The sequence below is a fragment of the Anastrepha ludens genome, chromosome 2 (assembly GCF_028408465.1).
Source record: "Anastrepha ludens isolate Willacy chromosome 2, idAnaLude1.1, whole genome shotgun sequence".
NCBI classification, from domain to species: Eukaryota; Metazoa; Arthropoda; class Insecta; order Diptera; family Tephritidae; genus Anastrepha; species Anastrepha ludens.
In genome coordinates, this window is record NC_071498.1 from 139,737,445 (window position 1) to 139,753,879 (window position 16,435).

Genomic DNA, 16,435 nt, shown 5'->3' on the forward strand with positions numbered 1-16,435 from the left:
GCATTTTGCTAAAACATGACTTTCTTTATTATATACTCGTAATGGGTTGGTGCATAACTACCACCATGAAACAAAGAAGGATATCGGCCAAACACCTAACACCTATTTATTTTAATGCAAGTGCAAATACGAGTTAGCTCGTGATCGGTCAATAATATGTTAACATGAATTTCAAGCTTGACTTCAAAACTGAAATATATTTCTCTTGCAAGAAACCTTTTAAAACCAGAAAACAGTCGGAGTACTTCTTAGGTCCTCTTTAATGATATTCTATTTCTTCTCCACAATAGCAACTTCTTTTGAAGCGCTACAATTTTATCAGTCAGTTCCAAAAATATGTGTTTAGTTTATTGGGAATCAGGATCACAGGATCCCATGCACAGTTAGCGAATTGCTGGCTAGTGAGCATAAACCTCGATTCTCGTTTCGCATCGGTTGTGGTGCTTGAAGCCTTACTCTGAATGAAATATTTTTTAGTGAACAAATTAAGCAATTGCAGCTTTTTTTTGGCGAAATCCAAGCATTAGCGTCGGGAATAAATATTTAAATAAAACCAACACTGGCCACTACATATCAAATACAAGGTGGATGGCGGCAAACGCAGACCAGAAATGCTCAAATTTTTATTAAAATACTGGATAAAAAGCCAGAAGGAACCTAGACGCCGTAGGTTGCAGAACTGCTGCGGTTTAAAGGTATCAGAATCGAGAATGAAAACAACAAAAACAAAATTTTCAATCTCACCACTCTCACCAAATACACCACATTACTTGCCTACATATTGTATAAAGCAACAGTTGTTAGGGAAATTTTCCAAATTAATGATTGTCAATAACGGTTAATGTTATTTCCAACGATCAAATGAGTACTCAACGCAAACCAATTGCGGAAATGTTTAAAGTTAATATCTAAAAAGCAATAAAAAATAATTAAAATAAAATATTAAAAACCAAATATATATATATATATATATTACAATTATATATATATATATGTATGTATATATTTATATTAAATTATATATTTTAAATATAATTAGCATATACCAAAGTGAATTACAGTTAGTCAAACGAAACTACATGCATACATACACACATACATACGTATATGAAGTAATACAAAAATTGAAAATTAAAAAAAATTAAAAAAAAATATTTACCAAATGAATTCCAATTAAAAAATGGAATATCGAAAAAAGAATTTTGCATACAGCCATAAAAAAATATCAATGAAAAGCTATCGTTTGCAAAAAAATTTATGATAGCAGGCGCCAACAAATGCAGAACTTGTAACCTGGGTAGGAACGAGTTTATTAGGTGTAGCAGAAAATAAGCCGTTAGCCAACCCACACACGCACACGACACGGGGCCGAAAAGCCTAAAAATTACATATTGTTAGCGAGAAATAGTCATTAAAAATAATAAATTAACAAATTTAAATTTATTACATAGGAAAAAATTAAATGGAGCAAAAATAAGTTAGCTATGGTATAACTGCAAAACAGCGTAGACGCAAAGAAGCAATAGATTTTTGAAAATTTGCACACAGGGCTATTACATACATACATGCATACTTACTTTGAACTAACTTACGGAGAAATGCAGCACCTAAAATTTTGAGCGAATTAAATACTTTTTTTGTGGTAATACCAGTGATGACGATTTTAAGTTAAGCACACTTTTAGGTGCGCAAGCTTTGAAGTATTTTTTAAGACCAAATATTTTAAATGGCGATTCAAAATGCATACCACAGCACTTGCACTTGCGCACTCACGAAGAAGTCTACTTCTAGGCGTATACCAACTGCAGTTGCAACAATTTGAAACACCACAAGCACAGGATTGCAATAGGAAAAACACATAAAACGATTACATACACAACACAGAAAATATGTAAACACAACACATGAGAACGTAAAAACAAAAAACAAAAAACGTAAAACGAAAATATGAAACTTAAAAATTTTGAGAAAACCATTACTCCATTCCCTGGCATACAAACAGTCTGTAGATCAATCAAAAATTTGTAAGTGTAACTACAACAAATGCAATGAAATTTACAATCACCTTGTGGATTGTGTACAAAATCACAAAAACAAAGAGAGTTGAAACAAAAAGACATTGAATATTAAAAATAACGCGCAAAGAATAGCGCTGGCAACAACCCGCCGGCAAACGCAAGACGCGCATGCGCAGCAAGCAAAAGTGTTAAATAACAAAAATGTATAACAAACAACAAATTTTTTGGTGGAAAAATACTCATTATTGTTAAACGGTTTAAATGCAAAATATTTAAAAGAAACTTGCATAATAAAAAAGTAAGGAAAAATAATTACAAAATTAAAAACTAAAAACAATGAATACAATAACAATTACTAAAAAATTAAACAAATTAAAAACAAAATATAAATATATATATTTCAATAGTAAAAAAGTCAACAAAAAACACAACTACATATTATCACTTTTCTCTCTTTAGTAAGTTTAGTTAATTGATTACTGAGTTAAAATTAAGTGTTAGAGATACATACATGAAAATTAATAATTAAAACGAAAAAAAAAAATAAATAAAAGTACACAAAAAAATTCATACAATCCACAAAATCCATAAAAACGCATTACAGCAGTGGTTATATTAAGGTAAAAATATAATTAATTAAATAAAAATACTAGTTTTCATTATTTGTTATTATTATTCTTTGGAATAATTAATTGGATAAATGATTTAAATATTGATTGAGGAAATAAAAAAAGAACTATTAAATAAATGCAAAAAAAACAAAGGTTTCATAGTGTTTATTTTGGTAAATGCAGCTCAGCCAGTGAGTATAACTTTTTTTTTTCTTGTTCACTCCTCTCGGGAGCATAGAGCCTCGACAAGACTTGTCTTGCGTTGGTTTCGTTAATCTATTTGATTTCTAACAGGGTATGTGATTACCCTGCATTTATTATATTTATATATACAATATATATTTATTTATAATATATATTTTTTGTTTGTTTTTGTATTGATTTCGATCCCACCAAAAACATTTCTGCATATCTGTCCGCCAACAATTTACTTATTAAATTTTTGTCTACATAATTTTTCACTTGCAATTTACTAATAATTTTCCCCACTGCTCTTAACAGGAGGATAGCTTATCAGTTTGGAATCGCACCGCCACTGACCACCCGAGTACGACACGTATCCGCGATACGCTACGTAGGATATTAAACATACCTCTCACAACAGCAATGGAGTATAAGATACACTGTGATAGCCTTAAATATGTAGCAATGTAAGTATAACAATAAATAGTATTTAGTTGAACCGCTTATTAGGGCAATGGGTGTGACTCCATTGTGGTTCTCTTTCGTGATATTAAAAATTTTGCTATACCGCCAAAGCAAAGTCATTTTGTGTAAATACGCCTTTTAGAAATATCTTAATCATGCATCAACAAAATTATAAACAAACTCCGTCTTGCTCACAAAAAAATATTGGGTATGGGAAGAAGTTTCCGGCCTCGTAAAAGAGGTGTCGCTGCTGATAGTATTTTTGTGATCGCTCTAGTAATATACTGGCGATTTGAAGGTGTATATGTGAGGTCTCGATCGCGTAAGTTGACATTCATTTGAATGCTTCAAAATGTCTACGTTCGCCCCGAAAAAACAACATTTGCGGGAAGTCACGCTTCATTATTACCTTTTAAAGAAAAATGCAGCTGAAACGTGGCGTATATTGATCAATATTTTCGGTAATCACGCTCCATCACGCTCCAGGGGCGGGAAAAAATGAAGATACTCAACTACAACAATTATTGGATGAAGACGCAAGTCGAACCCTTGATGATATGTCTAAAGAGTTGGATGTTGACAGATCAGCCGTCGGGAAACATTTGCACGCGATGGGAATGGTCCAGAAAGCAGGTAACTGGGTGTCACATAAATTAAAGGGGATATCAAAGGACGTTTGGGGACGTGTGAGATGTTTCTTGAACGACAGAAAAGAAAAGGTTTCCTGCATCGCATCGTGTCTGGTTATGAAAAATGGATCTATTATGATAACCCTAAGCGTCGAAAATGTTGGAGCCTGCCAGGTGAACCATGGTGAAGGTCCATCGACAGCGATTAAAAACATTCATGCTTCAAAGGTTATGTTGTGCATCTGGTGGTATCAGAAGGGTGTCATCTATTATGAACCCCTTAAACCATCTGAACCCATCACTGACGATCGTTACCAACTACAGCTAAAGCGTTTGAATCGAGCTCTGATTTTGCTGCATGACAACGCCAGGCCACACGTTGCTAAATAGGTCCAAAAATATTTAGAGGGACTGAATTGGGAAATCTTGCCCCTAATGTATTAATTAAATTTAAATAATTCGTAACTTTAGCTAAGAAAGGACGAAAACTTATTCCCACACCAAATAAATAATAAATAATTGGCGCTTACACCCTTTTTGGGTGTTTGGCCGAGCTTCTCCCCCTATTTGTGGTGTGCGCCTTGATGTTGTATCACAAATAGATGGACCAACAGTTTTAACCCGACTCCGAACGGCAAATAATTCTTTTTATGCGGAGCATTTGCATGCCAGAAATACAATCGGAGGTCTGTCATTGCCTGCCGAGGGGCGACCACTATTAGAAAAACGTGTTCTGTCATTTTGCTGTTTCATGCACGGAGATTCGAACTTACGCACTCCCGATTGATAGTCACGCACCAACTTTTTCGGCTATGGCGGCTCAAACTCTCAATATCTCACCGAAATTTCATTAAATCCTGTTTAGTATACATTTTATTTGCGTAACTTAAATTTCCTTAACTTAATTTTATTTTTTGTTAACCTATGTACTATGGAAGAATTGGGGATAATATTTTCTTATAAGAGCTATATATCAGGTGTTTTTTTAAGAGCTTGAGAACTTAAAATGATAATCTAAAACAGAAATATTGTTGGAATGAATTTTTTTATTAAAATCTGCTAGATAATTTCATGGCATTTATTTTTTTAATATAACCGGCATAGGTACATGTCTGGCATATGTCTGCCGCTGCTCCGAGTTCCAGGGTCCATTCGCTCAGCCCAATTTTTTATTATTATTTTTTTTTTTCAATAAATCCAGCCGTTGGTGTCAATGGGGGCTTGAATACTGCAATAAATCGATTGTTAAACGCGCTCTATGGCAAACTGCACTGTCCACATTGGAACCAAATGTCGATGTTTAACCCATTAATTTTTCGGAAAGAAAAATTCAGTCAGCATGGCTCGATGGCGCTTAACATACACCAAATAAAATTCTCAGTCAAACCATAGTCATCAATAGGTCTGTTCATGAAGTAAAAAGTTTGTCACAATTCTTACAAATTATCACGTTTGGCTGTGCATGTACCCGAACAACTTGCAAAGTAGGGGAAAGTGAGGGAGCAAAATGACATTTCATTTTGAGGGGGGAGTTGCAAGTTTTTACTAGATAAATTTTTACTTGTAGAATTTGCAAGAGAGAAAAACAGCTGATCGCACAGCAAAAATAAACAAGAATTAAAAATTGCGAGTTGCAAATGGAATATTCTTCATCTGACAGCGATGATGACATGAAAAAAATTATTGTGGACAAAATGAAATTATGTGATTCCGATGCTCGCTATTTTGCATTTTATATGCTTTTTTTAATTTAATACAAGGCAGCTCAAGTGAGAAAATTTTAATTTTTGTAATTTCTCCTGCCAACAATTTAATCAGCTGTTCATAAAACTTGCAAATTGTTACTGGTTTTGCGTTCATGTACTGTTTTTGATATTTTTCTCTTTGAGAGAAAATTTTCGGCAAGTTACTGGATAATTTTTACATGCACAGACCGCATGTATCCAAAAAACTTGCAAAGTAGGGGAAAGTAAGAGAGCAAAATGCCATTGCATTTCGAGGGGCAATTTCGTTTTGCATTCTTTCTTTGTTTTTTTTTTCTTTTCATTAATTTCTAAGTTATTGCATTTTATTAATTAATGATTTATTTCGAAAATTTTTTGGTGCAAATCGTTTTTTCAATTTCAAGCTAACGAATTTTCTTTTTTATTCTATTTTCTATTTCACAGTAATAAAGGCCCTCTGAAAAGCTGAAATTCAGTAAATACGTTCAACGCAACAAAAATAAAAACAATTGCAGATGATACAACACCCTTTGTGGAAAACAATACTAGCAACAACAACAGCAACATCAATGGCAACGGCAGCGGTAGTAGCACCAACCAAATCAATACAAACAGCAATAATTACAACAACCATGGAGACAACTACAACTGCAACAATTATTCAGACAACAATACAACTGACATTGCTAAAACCTAGAACACAAAATAAAAACAAAAATACAACAAAACCCATCCTCTAACCACCATACCAATAAAAACAACAAAGAGGCATAGCAACGCAACTTATGTACACTCTGGGACCACATCGCCTACCATAGTACGGAAAAAGCTAAACTGGATATAAATAATTGCAAAACTTTAATTTTCATGCTGAATGCAAATACATGCGTACACACATACATAGACACATATGTATGATGCATTAAGAGAAGCAACATTTTGCGATTGTTTGCATGAAGGTTTGCGATTTAATAAATAGCGAAACTTGGACCCCCAACTCAAATGAAAACAATTACAACAAGAACACTGCTGCAACCTCAACTTAAATATCAACCTCAAACCGACTAAAATTAAATTAAAAACTGAATATTCAACATTTGCCATTTTTTGTGTGCTGCATACACGAAAATTCTCTAAAAATGTTGTTGCCACATAATATTGCATTAATATATCACGATTATCACGTGAATACTGTCATCTGCGCGACACCAACAATCGCCTAAATTGTTTTTGTTTCATACCGATTTGCAAATAATTCTCGATGAATTTCTGTTTAACATAAAAATCCAAAAAGTTGGTACCCACCCCTTAAAGAATACAGAGTGAAGAAAAGTAAAAATTTTTACAAAAAATTATAGACCAACTAAATAAATCTAAAAGAAAAACTATCAGACAGCAAACCTACAAAGATACATACATACATACAAATAAAACATACTAAACCAACATAAAACAAGTAAATAAAACTTAAATACTGTATAAAATTTATTGAGAATTTCTCCCCACGCAAAACAAGTATATAAAGAACGAAAGATGAAAAGTTATAAAAAGGTTTAATAAAAAGTTATTAAAGTTGCAAAAACATAAAACAAATTAAAATACTGTGTGTTATTTTCTACTGAGTATAAGGACGAATGTGCATGTCGTTAGCCAAAATGCACAAAGCGCCTAACGAATGTTGTAGTGGAGCAAAGCAAATTATAAACTTACTAGCAAACCCGGCCCCCTTCGCTGGGCACACTAAAATAGAATAGATATGGTTTAGAACAGAAAATATATGATTTTCATATTATTTATTTCTTTATTCTTTATTCAAGCGCTTTGGCATAAACAATATTTTTTGTTTTTCTATTTGTTTTTGAGTAAATATAAAATATAAATTGAAAATCAGGAAAAAAGAAGATTGTTTTTAAATTTCAAATCAACGCATATGAATAAACAATCGTCTTTTTTCCTGATCATCCATGAATTTTTCGTTTCAATTTATATGTTTTACTAGCATTCCCCAGTGGGCTTCGCACCACCATACATAAAATGTGTTTTTATATTGAATCGTCTGGCGTGCTCCCCAATTGGTGTTTTATTGGCTTTTATTATTATTTTGTGGTCATCGGTGGGCATCAGATCGAGTGCCACTTTGAACAATTTCACCAATTCATTGTGTTGATGGAACATTGTTTGCAATTCATTCACGATTAATCTTCTCGTATTCGTCGAAATTGCACAGCGCTGATCTAATTCACGATTCTCATCACCAATAAAATATATTTGCAAAAATTGATGGTCACCATCTGGGAATAGTAGCAAAGACCCAGCTCTATGGTATATTTGACCTTGAATCTGTAAAGTTCGAGAAATATATGTAGATAACGGATCTGAATTTTTAAAAACATCCAACACAGGGACGGCACATAAATTAAATACGATATTGTTTATCCCAAACGAAGTAATAACCTTAAACGTCGGCAAAAATCCATCTCTTATAATATTTGTAGCTCCAAAAGATGTGATTTGAAAGCATGAATTGTATTTTTTAATGTTTAAGAGGAAATGCTTCGACGTTGGTGAATTGCCAAAAACCAATGAATGCAAAGGTTCTGGCGGAAGTTCTAGCACCGGCAATTTGACTTTCCCACCAGCACAGCACATACCAGGCGTTTAGTTTCTGAATTTAATTGCTTTGCAATGTATACATTCTATATTCATTTTGCCAATGTAGGCATGCATGCTGTAATCAATGGTGGCATCGTAATTGAAATACGCGTGGTCCATTTGACGTATATCATAAACGGACGTACGCCCACGACGGTTTCTTGGTGCTTCACTATTAACCGACTGATTTCTCCGTCTGTGTCGTTGTCTTTCCACTTAATTTCGTCGAACACGATTTTCTTCACTTTCTAATCACATAAAATGTCATAACTCAGGAACGGCTGCACCGATTTCAATCAAACTTCACACAAACCACCTCCTCAAAGATAGAAAAGAACTCTAAAATTTTCGTGTCAATCGGTTTGGCGGTTCTTGAGTTATAAGATTACCAAGGAAATGTAACTTCTTTTTATATATATAGATTAAGCATTGGAGCTTTTTTAACCATTATCCATTTATATTTTTCAAAACAAAAAACGAAAAAAATTTTTTTCCCACGAACACATAATTTCATTCGGATTTCACATTAAATTCTCAAATTTCGTAAGAAATTATTCACTGTTCCAAAATCCACTCCAAAAAAATTCACAAACAATTTTTACATGTTGCACTTACGTTTTTTTCTTATGGCATCCAAATCAGAAAGAAATATTGACACATTGTAACTCACACTGTCAATTTGACAGTTCAGTTCCGCCCCAAGCGTTAAAAAAGTAAGCGACATTATGGCTGGTTCAAAAGAACGCTGTACCCGTTGCCAGTGCTCCGAATTACAACCAAACTTTACGAAACCCATTTTCTATACTTACTTAACAATGTGCGTAAGTTTGGTTTAATTCGGTGCAAAGACACGGCGGGTCCACGTTTTGGCATATATTTCGAGACCCTAGTCATCAATAGGTATGAAAATTACCCCGTATTAAAGCACTTATCAACAGCTTTCATTTGATACCCATATTCTACATACACAACCAAAGGTTACCCGGGTCCACGTTTTGACCTATATCTCGAGACCCTATCTACCAATAGGTATTCAAGCTATACGGAAATCATCTTCAATACCTACTTAACAATGTGTGTAAGTTTGGTTTAATTCGGTTCAAAGACACGGCGGGTCCACGTTTTGGCATATATTTCGAGACCCTAGTCATCAGTAGGTATGAAAATTACCCCGGATTAAAGCACTTATCAACAGCTTTCATTTGATATCCATATTGTACAAACACATTCTAGGGTCCACGTTTTGGTCTCTATCTCGAGACCCTAGTCACGGAGCGGATGGAAATACTCTGAACTAAAGCATTCACCAACAGCTTTCATTTGATACCCATATTGTACATACACATCCGAAGGTTACCCGGGTCCAAGTTTTGACCTATATCTCGAGACCCTATCTACCAATAGGTATCCAAACTATACGGAAACCATCTTCAATAATTCCTTAACAATGTGTGTAAGTTTGGTTTAATTCGGTTCAAAGACACGGCGCGTCCACGTTTTGGCATATATTTCGAGACCCTAGTCATCAATAGGTATGAAAATTACCCCGTATTAAAGCACTTATCAACAGCTTTCATTTGATACCCATATTGTACATACACAACCAAAGGTTACCCGGGTCCACGTTTTGACTTATATCTCGAGACCCCAGTCACGGAGCGGCATGAAAAATACTCTGTACTAAAGCATTCACCAACAGCTTCAATTTGATATCCATATTGTACAAACACATTCAAGGGTCCACGTTTTGGTCTCTATCTCGAGACCCTAGTCACGGAGCGGCATGAAAAATTCTCTGGACTAAAGCATTCACCAACAGTTTTCATTTGATACCCATATTGTACATACACATCCGAAGGTTACCCGGGTCCACGTTTTGACCTATATCTCGAGCCCTATTTCCAAAATAAAATATAATCCATGTTACTCGTGGATGATGTAGCTTTCGAATGGTGAAAGAATTTTTAAAATCGGTCCAGTAGTTTTTGAGCCTATTCATTACAACCAAACAAACAAAGTTTTCCTCTTTATAATATTAGTGTAGATAACAACAATTTTGTTTTAGCTACACAAAATGTAGGGCGACCAGATAATCACTGTTGATCTATTTTTTATAAAGGGTTTTCCAACAAGATTTGTTATTCTCGTAAAAGATCAATCGTTTCGTTGCTTGTATGGCACGTAGCGCCGTCTTGTTGAAAATAAACCTTGTCCAGATCAATACCATCCTATTGCGGCCATAAAAAATCGTTAATCATCTCTCGATAACGCAATCGTAACTGTTGCTCCAGCTTCATTCTCGAAAAAGTAAAGGTCCAATGACTCCGCCGGACCATAAACCGTACCCAACAGTCACACGTCGAGGAAAGAGAGGCTTTTCAACAATAACTCTTGGATTATGTAAGCCCCAGATCCGACAATTTTGCTTGTTCACAAAGCCACCGAGGTGGAAATGGGCCTCATCACTCAAGATGATTTTTCGATGAAACTCGGGATCATTTTCATGCATTTCAACGACCCAATCAGCAAAGACCCGACGTTGTTGATGATCGGCCGGCTTGAGTTCTTGTGTTAACTGGACTTTATAAGCCTAAGACCCAAATCTTTATCCAAAATACGGTGTAATGACGTTTGTGGAATGCCTAATTCCAAAGAACGACGAGGAATGGACAAACCTGGGTTTTCTTCAACACTTTCGGCCACAACAGCAATACCCGTATTTTCGGCTGTTCTTGAACGACGTGCACGGGTTTTATTCTAAACATCACTAATTTGTTCCAACAGCTCGAATTTTTTCACCAATTTCTATATTGTGGTCCGACAAGGTGCTTCACGATGACCCAAAAATGTTCGAGTTTTACGAACCGTCTCTGCCAAATTCTCACCATTTTTATAATGAATTTTAATAATTTCAATGCGCTGTTTAAGTGTGCATCGTTCAATTTTTATTAATGGTGTAGTTTCTACTTGTCAAATATCAAAAAAATTACAGCTTCAAAAGTGACATCTACCACCGAAACAATGGGCTATTCAAAATAACACCTGTTATTGGAAAACCCTTTATTTCAGCAGCTGCCAAAGTTAATAATAATATCCGATTGTTAAAATATTCAGTAAGGTTTGTCATTTCAGCAGGCAGCCGCCGTAGCAGAATGGTAGATATGTGACAAACATTCGGGAGTGCGTAAGTTCGAATCTCCGTGCATGAAACAGCAAAAAGAAAAAGTTTTATCTACCGCCTTTTTCCGAAAATAAGACACTGTCTTACTTTCTTTTTTTGTCCAAATACGCGCTAGGGCTTATTTTCGAGGGAGGGCAATAATAAAAGTAGATATATTTATATATTTTTATTTCATATTTATTATTATCATTTATAGGAAATATACATATACAATATAACCCTAACTTAATTAACACACTGGCTACAATATTTACTTTACGCACCATACTGAAACTTAAATTTATTCAATTAGAGTCATGCCATCTGCTTCTGGAACATCGCCATAAATAAAATTCTGAATTATATACTGATTTTCTTCCAAATCCATTTTTTGTTGAACCATTGGCCCGAATCTCTCATGTCTTGCGATTTAGCTATGGTTAAATGAATACTTCTTGTCTAAATAGCCTGTTCGTAGTGCATTGGAAACATAATTATCAGTTATTTTGTCCCACGAATTATTTACCCAGGCTTGTAAGTCTGGTTTTACAAAATTATCTCGTTGATTTCTCACCCTTCTGATTTCAATATACAGTAGGTTCTGTTTTTATGCGGTTTTTTTTATGCGGTTTTGAAATAGTGCGGTTTTTTTTTAAATTACAAAATGCATGTCGAACTATCGGGAATTGTACATATAAACAAGATTCTAAACCAGTTAAGCAAAAACTCATCACAGATTACATCAGAAATGCTAACCCTACAAGTATGGAACCGCCTGCAGAACTATCTAGATCAGACGTGTACATTTCCTCAAGTGACGAAAGTGATTTTACGCCAAATCCTAAACGAACGCGCAACATGTGGGTATTGTCTGATTCTATTTCTGACTTAAATTTGTTTTTCGATTCTGACGTTTCTTAAATAAAGATATAATTTTCAAAAATACAATATTTTGTTTATGCGATTTTATTTAATTATTTCAGATTCATGCGGTCTATGGAACGTATCTATAGTAATAATATGGGACTAGTGCCCTTTTTTATGCGATTTTATTACATTATTTCAGATTTATGCGGTTTTAGCACTTTTGAAACGTATCTATAGTTTTACCAGAGAATGTTAATGCAATGAGAAGGAGCAAATGTTAAATGAGCTTTTTTCGAGTTCTAATTTATAGATTCATAATAAGGTCATTTCAAATTCAACTATCTTCACGAGTGGGGAATTGCAGATATTTACCACGCGAGTGACGCGAGTGGAGGGTTTCTATATTTACTTACCACGCTAGGACAGAAATTCAGATTTTTTCTGCGTTTACCATACTACTGAGGAAGTTCATAAGATTTTTCGGCACACTACTAAGGAAATCGAAGCGAATAAATTTGCGATTAAGAAGGCCGCGCGGGAGTTAGTTTGTGGTGCAGAAGCTAAAGTCGGCGGAGTTATTCGTTTTGTTTTTTGGCACGTATATAATTCAGGTTCAAGTCCTGAAGTCATATTTTTTTTTCTTGCACATTTTATTTTACAGTTCAAACCAGGAAAGTTTGGTAAAATTTTTGAGTTTATTTTAATTAAAATTTCTTTAAAATACTGTTTTTTTTTTGTATTTTATAAATGGAAATTTCTTTTCGGTATAAAATAGTTCATACTGGATATGACCTGACTTTTATATAAATCAATCAAAACAGAAAATATGTACATATATCTATAATCTATTTCATCAAATCCAAATTATATTGATGAGAAAATATCATTCTAATATCCGTCCAGAAAGCCAAACGCGCATACACACATGCATATTCATATAATTACGCATACAAACTTTCAACTAACGCAGAATATGTGCATATAAAACTGCGAATCGAATAAATGAGTGATTTAGGAAAGACCATTATTAATTGTAGATTAGCGCAATCGTGAAAGACGTGCTGTGTATGCAGTACATCGTCTCATATTTAACTCAGGTTCAAATCCTGTGCACAGTTTTTTGTTCGATATTTTTATTTCATTTTTTATATTTGGTTTAATTGAAATTGATTTAAAATAGTGTATTCAGGTTTTTCTAATACCAGTTATTTAGAAATTTATTTAGAAATTTATTTTCTATATAACATTATTCATTTGAATTGATTTATATGTAAAACAGCCATAAAGTCAATCATATGAATATGCATTCCTATATTTAATCTCTTCAGTCAAATCTGAATTACTGACATACACATATTGATGAGAAAATATTCTAATATCCATCCAGGGAGCCTAACGCGCATACTCACATATGTGTATAAATATATGTACAAACTACCACCATTCTAACAAACCCAGAACACAAGCTTCTGCGCACACTTGACACAGGGCATGTAAAGAACAACAACCATTCGCTGTGGCCGCCTACTCCTTACCCTTCAGGAAAATACGGTATATCTACAATACATATGCGGTTGTTCACACACGATTCGCTAAAAAGGAATCCGCGCGCATTCAAAGGCACAGCATTGTGCCGAAAATTATAAATTGTGAAGCGAAAACAAAACTGCCCTATAATATACTTAGATACCTTTTTAGACCTTTTTTATGAAGTGTAATTTATTATTTGGTATATGAATACTTATATTAATGTCGAGTGTTAAGTGTTACAGCTTTGAAATAAAAAGTACATATTGATTGAAAAATTTTGATTACAAATTTTGAGACATCGGTCTCTTTTGTTATGAACAATACTGCACATCAACACAACTCGCAGAAGCTTCAGTGATTTCTTCAATATTAAATGTTTGGCACTTTGTGCTTCATGGGAAGGCTGAATGTCTGCACAGTAGCCTACAAAAAAACCGCACTCTTATTTTACAGTAAGTTTATTTCTTTGCTGCTAATATGCATATGCTTTTGTGCACTTTTTATCAATCGGAGAACCACATACGTAAAGGAATATGTTATCTTTGTATTTATATACCACGCGAGAACTAAAAATAATGGTTTAGAAATTTTCCCTAGTATCGAAATGTCCTGGCCAGAACTTTTTCATATACTACTTGTCGTTTTTTTGTGCCTATTACTGTAGCTTTTGCGAACACTTGACTCACAGCAGCTGCGGCTGTCGAGCAGTTGGAACACATATTTACATACATAGAAGCGTGCATACATATATACGGAGCCGCGGCCACTCGACATCACAAAAATTCAAGACTTACAAAATATTGGCAAATAATTTCAATTCGACGCGAAATATTCCAATATTGACTATTTTCGAATGGTTGCGAAAATTGGCATATTGTCGGCTCGTTTTATGAATGAAATTGAAATATGAGCTCTAACTTATGAATGAACTTTTTGTTTTTGATCTAAATTGTTCAGCGCCGTCGCTGATAGAATCATGGCCGCTGCGACTGCGTCTACGAATGTATTTTGTTTTTGTAGTCGCTAGGCTTAGATTTTAGCTTTGGGCGACATGCGCATGTGAGGTATGTGTTTTTGTTGTGTTCTAGAACATTTTAGAATGTGTGGTGGCAAAGCGGCCATCGCGTTATGCTTGCTGTTGCTTTTGCGTCTATCAAAGTATTGTGTTTTTGTAAGTACAATATTAGGAATATCGACTGGTGAAAGACAAAAGTACACGGAAGCAAGAAGGGAGCGCTGTGCTCGCGCATATGTATATGTATGCTTGAATGTATGAACGTGCATGGATGTAGTAACATATGAATACAATTATTTTGTAGGAAGTTTAGAAGGCAAGTAGGTATATATGTATGTATGTATATATGCTAGGACATAAAGTCGGTATATATGCATACATAGAGCAGAATTGTTTTTGCACTTGTTAGGAAGAAACTCGTTCACAAGTGCGTATGTGTATTTGATTTCTTGTAAGAATGTGATGTGGTATGACATGTGTACATACATAAGTCAAGGTTATTTGGGCATACTTGCATATGTGATATGATGTTCTTGCGCTTGTGCATTATTGTTTTTCATATACAAATGTACATACATACATATGTATGTAAATGCTGTCGAATACATAAACCATAAATTGACATACAATATAAAATAAGTGTTGATTTATCTTAAACCGTTCTTTTTTTCTGAATGCAAATACCTCCTATTGACATGTACATACATATTATGTACTTATGTATATTTCATATACCATCATTTATTTACATATAAAGTATACGTTCATTTATGTACATATGTGTGTAATGAAAAACTTCATGAATTACTTTCAGAACTTTATTAAAAATTATTCGCGTCGCGCGCATGCACAAAACCTTTTGTTCACAACGCAGGCGCAGAAATAAACGCTCTGCGTATTTATCCTCCCCACGTGACTCGCCATCAATTCTCGGCACACATTTTTTTTTTCGTTTTTAAATTTTTTTTTTTTAATGTAATCGTAAAAAAATTTGTAATACATTTTATGTATCCGCTTATCATTTCAAAAGTAACAAAATGGTCAAAAAATAAGCATTCGAAGAAATAAACGCACCGCCTATTTTTCCTCGCTACATGTTAGACTCGAGTTCAATTCCCGGTGCAAACTTTTTTTTATAAATTTTATTTTGTAAAATCGTTTTTTTTTTTAATGTAATTGAAAAAAAAAAAATTATCTAATAAATTTTACGTATTCGCTTATTATTTCAAAAATACGAAAATAGTACAAATTTAATTGGTTTAATGTCGAGGTGAGAAATGTGTTGTGTGTTGAGGTGAAAGATGTGTGGTGTTTCTAATTTTTGTGTGGGCAAAAGTCAGTGAGGTGTCTATAAACTCGGTGTGCTAAATGACCTTATTACAAATCTTTCAAATCTCAATTGTACTAAAAAAAGCTCACAGTAACATTTGCACCTTCTCATTGCATTAACATTCTCTGGTTTTACATAGAACTAGTAGCTTTTTTTATGCTGTTTTTTTTTATGCTGTTTCAACGTATCTACCGTATAAAAACAGAACCTACTGTATTCATTGTTTTCCATCCACAAACGATCCTTGAATG

General features: G+C 34.1%; 1 long non-coding RNA gene across 1 annotated transcript; it reads left to right on the top strand.

The window, feature by feature from the left end:
- The first annotated feature begins 2,875 nt into the window (after positions 1-2,875).
- Positions 2,876-6,972, top strand: LOC128855429 (uncharacterized). Its single transcript, XR_008453720.1, has 2 exons — positions 2,876-3,279; positions 6,075-6,972. It is a non-coding gene; the product is annotated as an uncharacterized LOC128855429 (long non-coding RNA).
- The last annotated feature ends 9,463 nt before the right edge of the window (positions 6,973-16,435 follow it).